The following is an 18,710-nucleotide window of genomic DNA, read 5'->3' as shown; positions in this document are numbered from 1 at the left end:
CAACAAATCCAATTTAGCTTTAAATGACTTTACAGAGCTTATCATTTCAGCTATGTTTTTGTCTTTCCCCTGCAACTCCAAATTTAAAGAATTCAATTTTTCCATTATGTCTGTGAGAAATCCCAAATCAATCAGCCAGCAAGAGTCAGCTAGTTCATCATAATTTTCCTATTTATCGTTTATAAATGTTTTTACTTCTTCAATTAAACTCACAAATCTTGTAAGAACCTTTCCTTTACTGAAAATATTACTGAAAATATACTGAAAATATTAGATACGTCTAACATAATTACATTCCTACAAAATATAGCGATCATGCTACCCTGCATTAAATCAGTGACACACTTTAATATGTAGGTTTTGTTATTAAAACAAAACATTAGCAACAATAATTGTCAGCGTTTCCTCAATCATAACTGGATTGTTTTGATTGAGAATCACGACAATATCTATGGTAATATATGTACTGCTTTAATATAAAAAGAATAACATTCCTTAACCTACACTCCACTCATCGAATCTGTCACGAGACGTAGGTACTGCTATTGTCACGAGTTCTTCACTTGACATAGTACATCCGTTATTCCAGTCGAATCAAATCTCTCAGTGCATTCTAATAACTGATCTCTTGATCATATCGATATTTCAATTTCAATTTAATTAAATTTATTTATTTTAGCTATTTTAGACATTACAAATTATAAGTTTAAGACGTTCACAGCATGACATTTAGAAACAAAGAAATATTATTAAAACAGTATTAGGTACTATCACTTCCCTCCCATTTTGGTAAGAGAATTTCTCAACTGTCACTTTGTGTTTTTAGTATGGTTTTTTTTCGTCTGGATTCGGGATGGAAGGTGGATAATTAACACACCGAAATTATGATGGAAGACGACGAGTTTATTTACTTTAATATTATACTATATGGTTACATTTTGAATAATTTATTTTATCCGTACGAAATCGGCGTACTCGCGATTTAGCTGTTTGTAGCGTTCTGCGCGCCATCTTGTGATTTTTTCCAACGAGAGCCGTTGGCGAAAGAAGGCGACGTTGCAACATCTCCAACTGTCAACAAAATTTAGGCATTGCCGGCTGGGCTCTTATTATTATTTATTTTCGTAATCAGCGCTTTATTATTTGTTGGCTTCGATACCGATTCGGGCCTCTCAAGATACACAAAGACATCACCAAATGGGGACCATACGGGGTTGTCACAAGCGCACCTCTCCGGAAAGGCCCGAATGGGGATCGGGCCAACTAAGGGCTGATTACGATAGCGCGTGTAACTGGACAGTGCGGCGGCTTGATAAGGGGTGGTTGCGTCTCTTGAAGGATCGAAGCCCTTCCGGTACGTCGGCGGCTGGAGAGACTCGGATGCAGCACTGTAGCATAGTGGTTCGCGGTTCCCGGGCCCACCGTAAAGCTGCTGAGAGAGGAGGGCGTCGCGCCCAGCCCTCTCAACACCCTCGGACTGTCGGCAACCGGAGAGTTTCGGATGCAGCACTACGCCGCTTTGTGGGCGTAGTAGTTCGCGGCTCCCCATGTCTACCGTACGGGCGGATGCTGAGAGAGGACGTCGCACCCAGCCTTCCCAACAGCGACCGTCCGAAATTCAGTCGATCCCTCACGAAAATGCATACCGGCGCATTACTCGACCCCTTTTTGCTCGCTTGCCCTGCCGTGGCTATCGAATTACACGCACTGCACTGATATTATACTAATATAATATGCAGAAACTTAATTTAATACTTAAAATGGCTTTAAAGTTTATAAAAATAATTTTAAAAATATATCAGGGCCCGAAATGGACTGGAACGCCATTCTGCCTCATACAACCGCTCCGGGTTGTAAAATTTTCCACTTCGAGCACTGAAATAACTTATTATACATCGCTTCCAAACACAAAACACTTAAAACTAACTAATCTATGATGCTAATGGCTGAGGATGCTGCTTGGCTGCTATCCGCTGATGGAGGCTGCTTTGCTCAGCTGAAGAAGGCCGCTTTGTAGCTCTCTTCATCCTGGTGCATCTGGGCCAGGGCTGATTGCAAGGCTCACAGACACGCTGCTGTTGACAAAGAGGGCTCAAGCGGCTGATGATGCAAGGCATTTGATGCCGTTTTCCCTCGTTGGAGCCAGGGTCTTGCCCGATACACTCGTCCGTGGGCCAAGTTCGCTGGCGGATGCAGTTGGTCGGGAGTACATCGGGAGCCATGACTTCGCAATCCGGGTGTTTCTGCTCTTTTCTTCACTGGCTTGGCTTTGGCAGCATCCTCTTTCTACTGTTTATTATTATAGTTTGTTGAGCGCCACCAGAGGCAAGCCTCTGGATGTTTTTTCCTCGCCGTTTCCTATTCCGGTGTTTGAATCTCAGGGTGTGTGTCCGGGTGAAAGAAATTCTACCTGCTTCTTGATTCCAGACGATTAAAATCAAGAAGCGTAGTCCCACGTTGACTGGGGCCACTTATCACTTCCCTCCCATTTTGGTAAGAGAATTTCTCAACTGTCACTTTGTGTTTTTAGTATGGTTTTTTTCGTCTGGATTCGGGATGGAAGGTGGATAATTAACACACCGGAATTATGATGGAAGACGACGAGTTTATTTACTTTAATATTATACTATATGGTTACATTTTGAATAATTTATTTTATCCGTACGAAATCGGCGTGCTCGCGATTTAGCTGTTTGTAGCGTTCTGCGCGCCATCTTGTGATTTTTTCCAACGAGAGCCGTTGGCGAAAGAAGGCGACGTTGCAACATCTCCAACTGTCAACAAAATTTACGGCATTGCCGGCTGGGCTCTTATTATTATTTATTTTCGTAATCAGCGCTTTATTATTTGTTGGCTTCGATACCGATTCGGGCCTCTCAAGATACACAAAGACATCCCCAAATGGGGACCATACGAGGTTGTCACAGTACATAAAAAAAGAGGTAGATCAGTATTAAGTTATTCTACAGTGTGAATGTGTAAATACAAAAAATATAAAGTATATAGGTACAAGGAAGTACACCAGATGAGTTAAGCAAACCCTATTTTAAGAATTCATAAAATAACGTCCACCTATACTCATCCTCACGTAGATCAACATCCAAAGCGATTTGGTAAAACAGAGCTATTGCCCTCCCAATTGGTATCACCAATGGCAGGTTAGTTCTGCTCCTCGGGAGAACAAACAACTGATGCTGCCGATTTCTAAGATAGTTATCAGAGACACACAAGTCAATACTACCAAGAATGGCAGAGTTCTCATTCACACCATGTATAAGCCAAAAAAAATACGTGGCCAAATATTGATATCTTCTAGCACTTAAACTACAGTATGTAAGCATACCTAAGAGAAAGTCAGTTGGATAAAGCCACGGATAGTATCCATATAACCTCAAATAAAGGAGTCTCATAAATTTCTTTTCTCGCTCCACCATAAGGTCATATTTCAACTGATACGGGGCCCAAACAATCGACCCACGCTCAAGCCGGCTTCTCACTAAGGAATTATAAAGAATTTTTAATGCAGTAACATCCGAAAAGACCCGGGAAGTACGCAAGACGAAGCCCAACATTTGTAGCGCACATTATACATTAGTATTTCACGATTGTATCTGACGTCAAGATGAATTTTCCGACTAGTTTTCTTCTGGGTTTGCTATCAACGCAATCCTTGTCCACCCGAAGAGCATTTGCTATTTTAAAGCATTTAGTTTGGTTTTCATGTTCCCACCAATATCACTCGTAGCTTTGCCGTCTCTATGATACCCGGTCGCAGGACGGATGTGATTTTCAATTTTTCAAATTTATTTATTTTACATAATTATAATGAACATAACAAATTATAAATTTAAAGCGTTCACGACATGACATAAAATAAGTGCTAACATTTTTTTTAAATAAAAATACAGAAAAATGTGATTTAATAATACAATAAGTAATAAAATAAGAAAAGAAATAAAATAAAATAACAAAAATAAAAATAAGATGGCAGCACACAGAGTGAACTTTGAAAGACCCTATCTTAAAAACTTATAAAACAACGTCTACCTAAATTCACCCTCACGTAAGTGTAATATATCAATATCCGAAACGATTTCATTAAACATGGTTATTACCCTCCCAATTAGCATCACTAATGGCAGGTTAGTTCTGCACCTTGGGAGAACAAACAACGGATGCCCTCGATTCCTTAGGTAATTATCAGAGACACACAAGCCAACACCACCAAGAATGGCAGAGTTCACATTTACGCCGCGTATAAGTCTGAAAAAAATATGTAGCTAAATAAAGATTCCTTCTAAATTTTAAGCTACAGTATGTAAGCATCCCTAAGAGAAAATCAGTCGGATAGAGCCACGGATAATATCCATACAGCCGAAAGTAAAGGAGTCTCAAAAAATTCTTTTGGACTCTCTCCACCATAAGGCCGTACTTCAACTGATACGGGGCCCAAACGATAGACCCACTCTCAAGTCTGCTTCTAACTAAAGAAGTGATGTTTCACGATGCTGTGTATCGTGCGATTAACTTATTTGATGGCACCATAAAGGTTGATTTATTATTTATTAACTATAATATCATGTGTGGACGTGTTAAATAGGTTTAATTCATAAGTGTATTTATCATTTTACTTTAATATCTACATAAGCACATACTTTCTTGTTATATTGTTGTTGTTTGTAATTAAGTCATTTTTGTAATTTGTATTTATTATGTAGGTACAAGCTGAAGTACCCGGCTTCGCACAGGGTCGCTTCGTAGATACATTTATCTTAGATATTTAAAAAATAATATTAAGTAATTATCTTTTTAATATTAAAATATCTGTGTAATACAATATGGCAATATGAAAATAATTCTAATAGGAGTAAAGGTCAAACAAAAGAACACTAAATAAAATCGAATCCAAAATATGCAAACGTTATTAATAGTATTAATATGTAGTAAAAAATTCAAAATTGGATGGAACAAACAAACAACAAACTTTGTATTTTATATAATACTAATTTAGAAACCTTCGCAGGTGTGCGCACAACAACCGATCAAAATTTCATCGCAATCGGATGAATTGTATAAGAACGCATACGAATAGAAGAAAAAGAAGATGAAAATGGTTGTACCAATTCAGAAACCTTTGCAGGCGTGAGGACAACACTTGATCAAACTCCCATTGCAATCGGATTAATGGTATAGAAACGCATACAAATAGAATACTATGGAATAGAAGAAGAAGAAGAAGATGGTTGTACTAATTCAGAAACCTTCGCGGGTGTTGGCACAACAACTGATGAAGGTTTCATCGCAATCGAATGAATGGTATAGGGACCATACGAATAAAAGAAGATAGAATGAAGAAGAAGAAGAAGATGGTTGTACTAATCCAGAAACCTTTGCGGGTGTTACCACAATAACTGACGAAGGTTTCATCGCAATTGAATGAATGGTATAGGAACCATACGAATAAAAGAAGATATAATGAAGAAGAAGAAAAAGATGGTTTTTCTAATTCAAAAACCTTTGCGGGTGAGCGCACAATAACTGACGAAAATTTTGTCGCAATCGGATGAATGGTATAGGGACCATATGAATAAAAGAAGGTAGAATGAAGAAGATGGTTTTTCTAATTCAGAAACCTTTGCGGGTGTACGCACAACAACCGACGTAAGTTTCATCGCAATCGGATGAATGGTATTAGGAACCATACGAATAAAAGAAAATATAATGAAGAAGAAGAAAAAGAAGAATATGATGATTTTTCTCATTCAGAAACCTTCGCGGGTGTACATACAACCACTTACCAAAATTTCATCGGAATCGAATGAATGGTATAGGAACCCATAGAGGACAGACAGACAGACATTCATTTTTATATATAACATATAGCCTATACTCTTCGCGCAAGTGCAACCAATAATTTGACAAAGTTTAATCGCAATCGGATGAACGGTATGGTAGCGCATAAAATACGAACAAACAAACAAACAAACAAACAAATATTAATTTGTATATATTAGAAGATTATGGCGCATTGGCCAATCGCTATAATGTCATAATACTCTTTTCTAAATAAATAAATAAAATCATCCTTACCATTGCATTTATATCATTCTTGTACCAACGTGAAACGATCAGCATAGCCCCAAACAAATATAATTTCAAAATAATATAGTCCGGTTGTCATGGCGTACAGATAAAATGTATAAATAAAATAAAATAGATAATACATATTAAAATCCAAGTAGCTGAAACTGACAGAAAAATGCTTACTATATTTTTTTTAATCTAATATTTAAAAAATAAGTGACGTGTCTGAATAAATCCTACTTATAAAAATTCTTGTAAATTATTACCACAACAGCAAAGTCCTGGTCGATGAAAATTCCATTCGGAATGAACACTATTCTGCAATTTCTGAATCAGAATGATAATAAAAAAATATGTAACCTTTAAAATGTCGTTATTGCTTTGACAAATTTATGAAGTGCTGTCCTGTACTGCGGCTACTCACCAGTCAGCGAAGGCATCGAAATGAATTGAGAGGACAAGAGGACAAGAGGTGGGAACAAGGAAGCGGGAGAGGGTTGAGGAAGGAGAAAGGAGGGCGGTACGAAATAGAGAGTTACACAAACGTAACCTTTTTTAACAAGCTGAGGGGGCGCTTTTTTAATGAAATACGCCAGTTTCATATTTTTGGGGTTTCGTTTATGTTTTATGGTATTTTTTGTATTTATTTACTGTCGGTTGATACAATGATTGTTTGGATTTTGGTTTTATTTTTAATTTTGTTTCTTCAATTTTGCATAGCCTCATGTTTTAACTCTCAATATCAGTGCCGAAGGGTGACTTTTGGAAAGAGGTAGGCTGTGGAGATCTGATAAAAAGAACACACTTGTCAGGTATACTTACGAGAAATAAGAAGATAATACGATATTACTAGTAATGAATAAGTACACACTAATGACAACGACACACTAATTTAATGAAACTTTAAAAACTCACTGACGACATAAAATTAAGCGATCAGATCAAATTATGTACGTATTTTTTCAAAACATTTATACATTCTATATTTATTAATATTCGATTAAACACCATAGAAATTATTTTTTTAAATTATCTTATTATTAACTATTTAGATTTTAGGCTCTGCGATCGGAGCTTCCGTTAGTGCGTATAATTCGATAGACTGGGCGGGGCTACGTGACGTAAAGTCCATATGAAAAAAAAATGAGAATTATTTGAAACATAATCTGACCTTTATTTACGTCAAGACAGATGGCACGCTGTGGTATATTTTTTAAAACCTTTGCAGATTGTTTTGTAATTATCTGTGTAATACATTTCTACACATACGGCATCTCTCGTTGGCAAAATAAATTATTTTATAGAATATATAATCAAGTGATTATATAAATAAGTCAATATGCAATTAAAAAATATTTTTCGTAAGAAGGTAGGCTTCGAATAATCGCCTAGTGTGGAGTTTTTGTCACTGCTCAATATCAAATATATATACCTACTCATACGTATATATTCAAACGCATAATATAAAAATATATCTTCTCGTAAAATGCCAGAGTAAAATACAGGTACTCACATAAGTAAGTAGTAAACTAGGCTTGAAAATAAATATTGTCAAGATAAAACATGATAAGAGTCATATTTAAATATTTTTCTGATCGAAAATTATCGTAACCAATGTCGATCTCGGCTCAAGTAAATAACTACATGTATCTGGGATAATAATCTTCTATATATATATTATATGTTCGGCAACGGAAATCGTTACCAACGGCTCTCGATCCTTCACGTGGTTCAGTAGAAGGTGTATATCAGTAATAAGACTTTGTGGATGTTTTGTTCAGTGTTGTTTATTCATCAATTAATCTCAAAGTATATATACATGGTATAAATTAAAGGGATAGAACTCAGAAGAATTCGATCCGCAGTGAAACAACTCGGAGAGATGAGCTGAATTAATTTTGAACAAGTTGAATGGTCCGAGTTAAATTATATTAGAGTAATTTTTTTCCGACCATGTCCGATCCTAATAAGATCATAATATGGGTCTCTACAGAGTGGAGGTTTGTGTTAATAGATTTTGTTTTACGAGAAATGGATGTTAGCCACTTACTCAACCTATTAGGGCCGTACCCTTACTCAAACACAAATTGAATTTAACTTTGAAATTATGTAATTGATCGGGTATTCCTATTATTAAAACGTAGCGATAAATTCGGTGAAAAGAGAATACGAAATCATGTGCGAGTTATCGAAACGGATGCGGAATTCCTGATTTGTGATTCCTCTTACGCTATGCAAAATATAATTTTAATTTGCTTCACAATTCGCAGTCATTTAACTATTTGTCATTCTATTATCTACCAGCCCGATTGTCCATCACATGTGTTTAAAAATTGATAACAATTCTGTTGGCAAGTTTTTACATGTTAACATAAATATTGTTTATTCTAAAAATTGCTGCTGATACTGTGTATTTAGTCATAATTTTGATGACAAATTCAATCCTTTTATTTTCCATGTCCAAACTCCGAGTTATGAACTCTGCTTTGTCACAAGTTTTCTAACTGGTGTCATGTGAACATTAATTTGTTATTATACATAGTAAAGTTGTTTTGTATGCAAAAGCTCTTTAGGGCTAGCAATATAATATTTAAAATAATCATTTTTATTTAGTGTGTGTTTTATACAAAAAAAAAAAATAAGAACATGATTGCATGCAGGCTTAAAGTTTTTATAGTCTGTATTGTAAGTACAGTAGCAATACAAAATGTGTCATGTGAAACATTTTCATGGAAGTTTTTTAGTAATGATGTTAGAATCAGTGCCATAGGTGAGGAATTCTCAACTGAGTTCCTAGCCATTGCACCACTTTCCAAGTGCTCCGTAGAAATACCAAGAAGTGATTCCAATCTTCAGGTGTCAAATACATCGTTATCATTTCAAGTGAACTCAATAAGATTATATTATGACTTAGATAACAGCACGTGTAAATTAACCATAGAATCTTTAGAAGACATACACAGTGGAATCTATAAATTATCTGTAGTGACAACTGACAACAAACAATTCAATGGGCAATTCAAACTACTTGCTGTGAAAAAATCATCACCAGTGAAGATGTATGTTCGCGATAGTGACAGAGAAACATTTGAAGCTGGAGAATATCTTCAAGCGAGGTGCGTAGTAGAAGATGGACGACTATTATCCACGATAGAATGGTTTATGGGAAGTGATAAACTGATAAATGACAATAATTATACGACGATAATAGACAGCTCCCGTCGTACTGGTTTGACCTCTCAAAATATTACCATTAAGTTGCAATCGACTTTTAACAACAAAGAACTTAAATGCGTCGTAGACCATCTGACCAGTGATCATGAAAATAAGGCTACGTATAAAATCCATTTGTCTCCTCGGGTAGAGAACAAAAAGAAATACATCGTTTCAGAAGACGACCGTGGAACTTGCAACATGACAATACTTGTAAAGAGTGAAAAAGATTCATTGATTGATTCTGTCACTGAAGCCTTGGCGAAAGATGGTATGAATGATTTTTGTTTTTCGATTCACAAAAGTGAAAGTAAAAAATATTCAACTTGCGATTCAATGACCCTTGGAATCGTTATAGTAATTTTATTCATGGTGGTATTAATACTTGTAGGAATTTATGTGATGATTTTTCGAACAAGGGAAAAAATAACAACTGCAGTTCCACTTGAAGACATTGGCCAACAGAGATTTGTTGTCACTCCTAATAAATACTCTGTGATGGACGTTAAAAATGATACTCATACTATAAATAAACAGAGCTATGAAAATAATATTGCACCATGTCTTTCTAACACTAATGAAGTGACTGAAGATAATAACAAATTAAAGACTCCGGCTTCTGCTGACAATCAGCCGTCGTCTGGATCTAATTCTAAAGTGAAAAAAAGCGAAATCAACAAAGAAGACAAATGTGATGTGTCTTTGAAAACAACAGAAGTTCCAGAAGTAGTCCAGTCAGGACCTGGTGATGAATATATGGTAATGGTACGGGGAAATAATGACTGACTTTAAAATTATGCAATGTCAATGAAAGGAGTTTTATAAACGTAACAGAATCAGTGTTCACTGAAGATCATATATTTTTATTTGAATTTACTAAAATATAGTATCTTATCAATTTTATTTTATTGCTAAATTTACTAGTCTTTTGAAATATGATTTGTATAATATCTATTAAAATCATATCTAATCTAGGTAATAAATAATAAAATTATTTTATATATAGTAGTTGAAAACAATTTACAATACAGTGTAACTGTTGTATATATATTATATAAAGTGGTCAACGTACTATATAAGTCAATACGTTATTTTTAATAAACAAAATAAGTATATAATTTATTTATAAACACGAAACATTATTAACAATTGCAAAGTAAATCTGTTGTAAAACTACAGTAAAACAATATTAAATACCATGTAACTAAAATATAACTATTTTCATGTCGAGCATAAATTCGTTTATGTTTTTTTTTATCCAATCAGCAATATATTTTTTTCTCTATTATTACTACGAATGGATTGTACTTATAAGAAATAATAATCACTCATTTATTTTAATTATATATTTATTTTTCGTACTTAATTCACCAATTTTAATTACTTATTTATAACAATGCTGGTTTCCTCATTTCAACATTTTCAATGACAGGCTTCACAGATCTTCTTATAATAATATACATAAGTTATCAATGTAAGTACACAAAACAAAATAAATACAACTAAAATATAATTAAGTGTTTGTTTTATTCAAATATATTATATTTATAATACATGAATTAAATATTTTAACTAATACACATTTTTTTAAATACTGTATGTCTAATAAAATTATTTTTTCCAAAACATTCAATTGATAAAAAAAAATTCAAAAATTTCAACAGTCGGATTTCACTAAATTACATAAGTTTTAAATATTCAAACATTTCATGAAGACTTAGTAACACAATATGTAAGACTACGCTATGTACCATTATAATAGTATGATATCTGTGATGTATTTTATCAGCGTAATTTTTCTTTGACGCATATGACGTAATTGATTCATCTAAAAAATTAAAAGGGGCCTTGAAACAGTTCAAACCAGTCACACAATTATTAAAATATACCATAATCTTATAAAGATGCATTTTTTTTCAGAAATTAGACCCAAAGCATAACAAAAACCTGCAACTAACATCAAGGCTGATAACCTAATCACCCAAACATATATGTACTTGTGAAAAATTAAATACATTATCATTACTTTCATATTCAATGATAATTATTTTCAGTTACAGGATGTGATTATATGAAAGAGGTATATTGATATTTTTACTAGGTACGTTGGAATTTATAGTTTTTACTTGGTGGAGTTCAAAATCAGTCAGAACATTTACGCCCCTAAATCGCCACTACATATTATGAATATCCCATTATTATAATGTAAACTGGATTAGATTTACACATTATATTTATTACATATATTTTTAATATAAAAAAAAGTTTCCTAAGATGGTCAGTTGTTTTTGAGTGAAGAGCACGATGGAAATATATACTTACGCTCTAATTTTATGGCAATATCAAAGAAAATATGTCATGTAAAAAGTTATTAAAAGTTATCATTTCCTATCAATAGCCTTCAATGAGTTTCTTTCAAACTTTGCTAGATAGGTCTTTACTGCGAATATTACTAGATATATAAGCCAGAGATAACTAGTAAATATATAATGAATATAGGTATCAAGTATTTTAAGTACTTTTAGCTACTATACAATAGTTATAATCTTAAATAACATTAAAAAAAACATCGATTCTTGCTTTCTTATGACGGTATATTATATTTTATCGCATAAGTACCTACTATTTTTAGTAATTTGTAAAAATTCTCTTCCTATCAATCAATGGCGAAGGGTCGAGGTAGGCTGTTAAGATCAGCCATAAATAGTGCACACTAAACATGTCAGTCATAATAAATGTATTTGTTTTCATTAAAATAAGATTACAATAAATTTACAGATGGTGTCAGTTAGTTTTTAAAATTCAGTTAAACCCTGCGAAAACCAAGCCATAATAGATAATAATCAAAAAATACTCGTCTATCTAGAAAATATCTAAAATTATGCAAATAAATCATACATCATTTTGAATATTTTATAAACAGAATTTATAGGAACCAACAATATGTGTAATATCTTTTCTCAATCCAACGAAAACAAATAAGTATGAGTGAAAAACTGTGCACAATTTTGTCATATCGCCCAAAATATACCAAAACTATTGTGGCTTGGCTTAAAACTAATACGTATGACTGACAAAGTTTAGTGTTCACTATTGATGCCTGATCTTAACAGCCTACCTCCACCCTTCGCCACTGAATTATCTGCCTAGTATGCAACCAGTGTGTATTACCTGTAATCATAACATGTATATATTAATTTATTAATTCAAGACGTTCACAATATAGGTTTGTTTACATCCTTGATTTCGACTTAATTTTGTCAATTTATACAAATAGCTAATTCGTATGCGTCAATTCCAGGAGATTGCCATTCCCATATTTTAATGATAATAATTGGAATCGGATGAAACTGGCCTAAAATTTGTCGACATAAAATGAGATAATGTGTTTAGTCAACAGTGGCAGCCGAACCATTGCCGATAAAGACGATATGGAGACAGCGAGGAAAAACCAGGATTGTACTGAGCTGGCGTTGATGATCCGTCGCTACTAGGGTTTCTTAATGCCGGAATCCTGGTTAATTTCTTGATCCTAAAATGTTGTAATATCTGGATCAGTTTTTAAAATAATTATGCTTTTATTGTAAAAAATAGCTAACTTTTATTACCTAGTGAGACATTACAATAAAAATTTACAGCTTCTAAACAATAATAATTCTAAAATATTAACAAAAATTCCGATTTAAGACTATACAATTTAATTAATAACCATCGAATTCAATTAATATCTGTACCTCAGAATTAGTATGTCTAAATCCAATCCAATCCAATAAAGTGCAATTTTGTGAAAAAGTAGTCAAGTACAAATTTTCTATTAAACGTAGAGTATTAGGTATATATAAAATAATATGATGAAATGATAAGGTTCTGCGGAAGTACGTGGCAACGCAATGCACAGGACCGAGAGAAGTGGAAGCAGCTTGATTAGGCCTTCATCCAGCAGTGGATAGATTTAGGTTGATGATGATGATTAGGTATATCTTTCAGAACCCAGAACTGCAGAGCTATGAGAGTTGCACAGAAATCCGTTTTGAAAGACGCAGAATCCAAAAATAAAATTTTATTGTGCATATAAATGCATATTTGAGACGTTAGAGCATATTTGAGACATCGGTGCATGTTTCATAAATAAATGCATATTTTAGGGGTTTTGCATTCATAATTTTAGTTTTTTTTAATTATGTTATTGAAATATTACTAAAATAGGTAGGTAGACAGTATAGATTCACTTGCTGTGGATTTATCAGAAAAGGTTAAGTCAACTCGGGCACCTTTATTTAAGTTTTGCACAATCACCTATGTGGACGTTGAGATGTCGTTTTCCGCATATAAACAAAATACTGACAGATATGCGGAAAATTTGAATGCCAAAGCACAGTATTGAAAAAAATATTGTAACTTTTTATCGGACAAACAAAACAGCACTTCAATAATACTATTTAGGAATAGTTATGTGTGTCTTTTTTGTTTTTTAAAGTTGTGTATAGTAACATTGCATTTCTAATTCAATTATTTATACTTGTAAACAGACTATTTTGAATATTGTAATTGATTATTTGCGTTTTTTTGTTATTGTATTATATTGATTGAGATTATTAATTTGTTATTCGATTTTTATGAGGAATATTGGATGAAGTATTTACATTTTTTTTGCCATAAAAATGTCAATTTTTAACTGCATATTTCTTTGGTTTTAGTGCATATTTTAATAATTTTAAGTGCATATATGCATGTGCAATCATGTTTTTTGTTGCATATAAATCCGCTCCCTAATGATGACAAATCCTTTTTTAATAAATGCAACGTTAACATTACATTACATCACCACGTTCGGTTCTAAAAGGATCATAATATGAGCCTCCACGTAGTGGAGGTTGTTTTTACAGATTTCATACCTCAAACAGACCCGGGATTCGAACTAGGGACCTACGATATTATAATTGTGGACGTTTCTCCTTCTTCTTTCGTATTTCACCCTGTCGTGCCCCAGCATTGGGACATAGGACAAGAACAAGTTTGTGCCACTTCCCTCAGTCCATCGCCAACTCTCGTGCTTCCTACCATGCCAGACCTGCAGCGCGTATATCGCTTTTGTAACACCGCTGCAGGGTGAGGAGGGCCAGCCACAGCGAAGGAACGTGAAACACAGGCAGCTATATCTCTCGCAGCAACCCTGAGTAGGTATATGAATGTATGATACTTACATGAATGTGGCTAATGTTTTTAATAAAAATCATAGCACTATTGATAAAACTCAATAGCTATTTACCAAGTTTAATACATATAAAAAAACCGACTATAACGAAGGAATATCGTGTAGGTTTTTACGAAGCAACACATGGCCTCTGGTACACTTGTAAAATGTTTCAATCGTCTGTAAAGGTTTAGCTAGGTGTGCACTTACACGTGTATCCGTGGGGTCATTCTTTTTTATTCGGCTGCCGTTATTGCCAGATCAAAATATTATTTTCCAGAGAGGATTCGTTAAAAATTTGTCCGAACGCCTCTCCTCGCCTTGCTCGCTACATTTTCAATAAAGTGGCAATTTTGTCGGGCATCATTTTTCCGAACGACATCTCTGTTTTTGGGCGGTATTGTTAATTTTGAAATTGGAAACATATCTGGCGCGTGTTATTGTGTTTTTTGAATTGCGGTGAATATTTATGATAAAGCAAATTCCGCATGTATTTATAAACATACCATAACATATCAAAATCAAATTTTCAACATTTTTATTTCCGTTTCGACAACACACGATAATTCCATTCTTAATGATAGCATTATATTTTAAAAATCATTAAATGTAATGCTATTTTTTTGTTTTACTTTAATTTACCAAAAGTATAATACTAAATTGTAGGTACCTAATCAATTAGAATATTAAACTATTAGTTATAGTCAGGGCTGGATTTATGCTTGAAGGGGCTCTGGGCTAATAAATAATAATTATTAAAAGTTCCCTAAGACACATGTAATTAAATGTAGTATTAAAATAATTATTTTTTTTGTTTTCAAAATCACTTAACGGCCCACATGCTCAGCATGACTGCATAAAGTATTTTTATTATATAAAATATTATTCTTTTAAACCTCTCGCTCTAATGTTTTAGAATATAGTCATATTTCAGTACATGAATGTGCAGTGGTGTTAAAATTTTTTACATTTATTAATTTTTAAACGCATTTATAAAGCCATTAGTATAATTTATGACTCCCAAATTTGACAAGAATTAGCCATTTTATTATTCAAAAAATCGGCAAGATTAACACATTTGAAGATGATTCTAAAGATACTTATTATAAGCTATGTCTTTGACCATTCAAGTGTGATAAACATCTTACGAATAATGATTGCTTTATAATAATTATTGACCTAAGAATAAGGTAGTGTTTTTTTGAAATACGCCATTTCTTTTGTCATTCCCCAGTGCTTAAGCTACAACATACGGCCGTAGCCATAAATTGACAAACTATAATTGAAGTAGGGAATAAAATGATATTGACGCGCGTTAGAGCGAGAGGTTTAAAAGAATACTATTTTATGTAATAAAAATACTTTATGCAGTCATCAAATGTTTAAAATAAATATCAAGGATAATAAGGCTTCAAAATTATGTAAATAGATTATCTACAACGTTTAAGGAATGTCCAGGATCATGGTTTGAAAATGTAATAAAAGCTCCATTTTGACCTACGCCGAGCATGTCCCCCCTTATGTACCTAATATGTTTATCAAAATCTATTATTTTGAACAATTCAGAGTGGTTGCGCTTTTTGCAGTGGACTGTAATTTGAGGATGTTGGTGGATTACGGATCGTGTATCGATACTCGACAATTCCATAATTCAAATGTATATACATAAGTATTAAAATACATATACAAAAAAACACTAAATATAAAGATAAATTTTACCGCGTACACCAATTAGAAAACGCTGCGGTAAAGCATCACACTGCCTTTATCATTAGCGATAGGTAGGGGGGCCGCCAAAGATCCCAGCCTGGGGGCCCGGTTCAGAATGTAGCGTCCATGATTGACTGTATAACAGTTCTCGAGGTGTCTCTATCACAAGTTGTCCGAGTGTCTAGCGCAGTTCCTTAATCAACTTTATGAATATCTCAAGATCTATCATATCTAACAGTGACAAGTCTTTTTGGTATTAAGATAAATAATAAATTGCTCAGAGACAGGGAACTCAGAAATAATGGGAACTGAAATACCTAAAGGATAAGGCGATAGCGAGTAACCGACTCGAGTAAGGAAGAGTCCGGGTTAAACTTACACACGTGTCAAGAATACGTTGTACGTCGAATACTGAAAACTGCTCTCGGTTTATGCATTTACGCTCATTTAATTTTGGTGTATTACACACACTATTGCACGTGCATAATGCGTGCTTCATTTTCGTAGGACACTCGCACATTCAAAAACCCTGCATCAACATGCGGCGTATTGAATATAGCCTATCGGTATTCTATTTATTATCTGTTCTGCAGGCCTATGTTATAACTGGTGATATGAAGTCACCCGACGACATGACGTAATTGTGATGTAAGCAAATACACGCTCGAGGCAAGCCGCCCAACGCACACTGCTCACCATAGATATTATTATGCTGAAACACCTATTTGTGTATGGGGACAATGGATAACGCCAGTATTTTAGTAGCGTTAATTTCTCGAATGCTATTATCACTCCGGTAGTACGTCACAATGATGTCATATGACGTCATGTCGACCGGGCGACTTCAACTCGCAAGTTCTAACATAAGGCCCCTGTGCTCAGAGACCTCAGCAGTAGTAGATACGGATGATTTCTGATATGGCAAGAAAAAAATGTAAATTCGTTCGAATAAATAAATTGTCTCTGGCAGGTATCAACTCGTACGGTGGATGAATGCAATCATGCTAAATTGCGCGCGATTCGGACCATCATTTTGACATCTTTATAACCCACTCTGCGTGCGCGATATATTTTGCGTGCGCATAATTACGCATAAGTAATTGCCGGCAATATGTTTTAATTATATGCTACGTTCAGAGATAGCGCTCTGACTATCGGCCGCAACTCTTGCTAGAGTTCAAATTCCAATAAGGACGGTTCTCCGCTTTGGGCCCAGGTAATATCAAAAATATTTCAATATGATTGCAAATAACATTCCATATCGCTGCTGGATATTGCGACTGCTGTAAGCAACAGGAACGATATTTACAAGAGACGGAAGTCAAAATAAAAATACACTTTGAAAAAACAAACTTCAACTTCAGATACAGACTGTAGATTTTCTTTAAAAATCCAATATATTAAGTACCTACATATGTACATATTTTTATGTTTATTAATTGAACTTTCTTATTAGGTCATTTTTAAGTACTTATAATTATGCATTGTTATCGATAACGTCATATTTTGTTTACTTCTTCTTTTGACCGTGTCCGATGCTAATAGGATCTGTCTATCTTGTTAGGCTTAACTATATTATAATGTATACATGGAAACTTTGCTGGTTGCAATAACTTTTCATTATTATATTTTAAATTTTTGTAATTAATATGTAACTGTTTGTTTCCTTAATAAATAAAATAAAAATAAAAAAGCAAAAATAAAAAATAAAATATCCCCCAGCATAGGCCCCACATCGAGACGCGGGCCCCAGGCTAGGATCTTTGGTGGCCCCCCTACCTATCGCTAAGGATAAAGTGACGCTCTGCAGTAGCGTTTTCCAAATGGTTTGCGCGGTAAAATTAATGTGTACGTTTAGTATTTAATTGTATATTTTAATACATCCATTTGAATTATGAAGATGTCGAGTATTGACACACAATTAAAAATTGTATCGTACAACCACATAACTTTAAATACCTAATATTATTATTGAAGCAAATTTTTGATGTGTGTTTATCTCACTTATCTGGTCGTCTCGCCTCGCCGGGCCCCTCCTGAGCCCGAACCCCCAGGCTAGAGCCCTATCAGCCCCCCCCCCCCTTGTGGGGGCCATGTCTCCCAGAGAATGTGCATTTGCCTGACACAGGATTCAAACCTGGGATCCACGTCATTATAAGCCGACGTTTATGCTGCTCGGCCATAGTGAACTTTCTTATTAGGTACCTAATTTTTAAGTACTTGTAAGTATGTATTTTGTTTCGATAACGTAGTTTATTACTACAAGCTTAAATTCAAATTTATTTATTTCACACATTGTGACAAAATTACGAATTTAAAGTATTCACAAGATGACAGTTAAATATTTAAATCAAAGAGAGAGAGTAATATGACAAAAAAATATCTAGTAGGTAAGACGCTATTTTTAAAACTTATAAAACAACGTCCACCTCCTCACGTAAGTGGAATATATCAATTTCCGAAGCGATTCAATTGAACACACTAATTATTGCCCTGCTAATTAGCAATA

This window comes from Rhyacophila brunnea, unplaced genomic scaffold, assembly GCF_057557595.1.
Source record: "Rhyacophila brunnea isolate RB1 unplaced genomic scaffold, BYU_Rbru_1.0 scaffold_11, whole genome shotgun sequence".
NCBI classification, from domain to species: domain Eukaryota; kingdom Metazoa; phylum Arthropoda; class Insecta; order Trichoptera; family Rhyacophilidae; genus Rhyacophila; species Rhyacophila brunnea.
Note: the sequence above shows the minus strand (reverse complement) of the source record.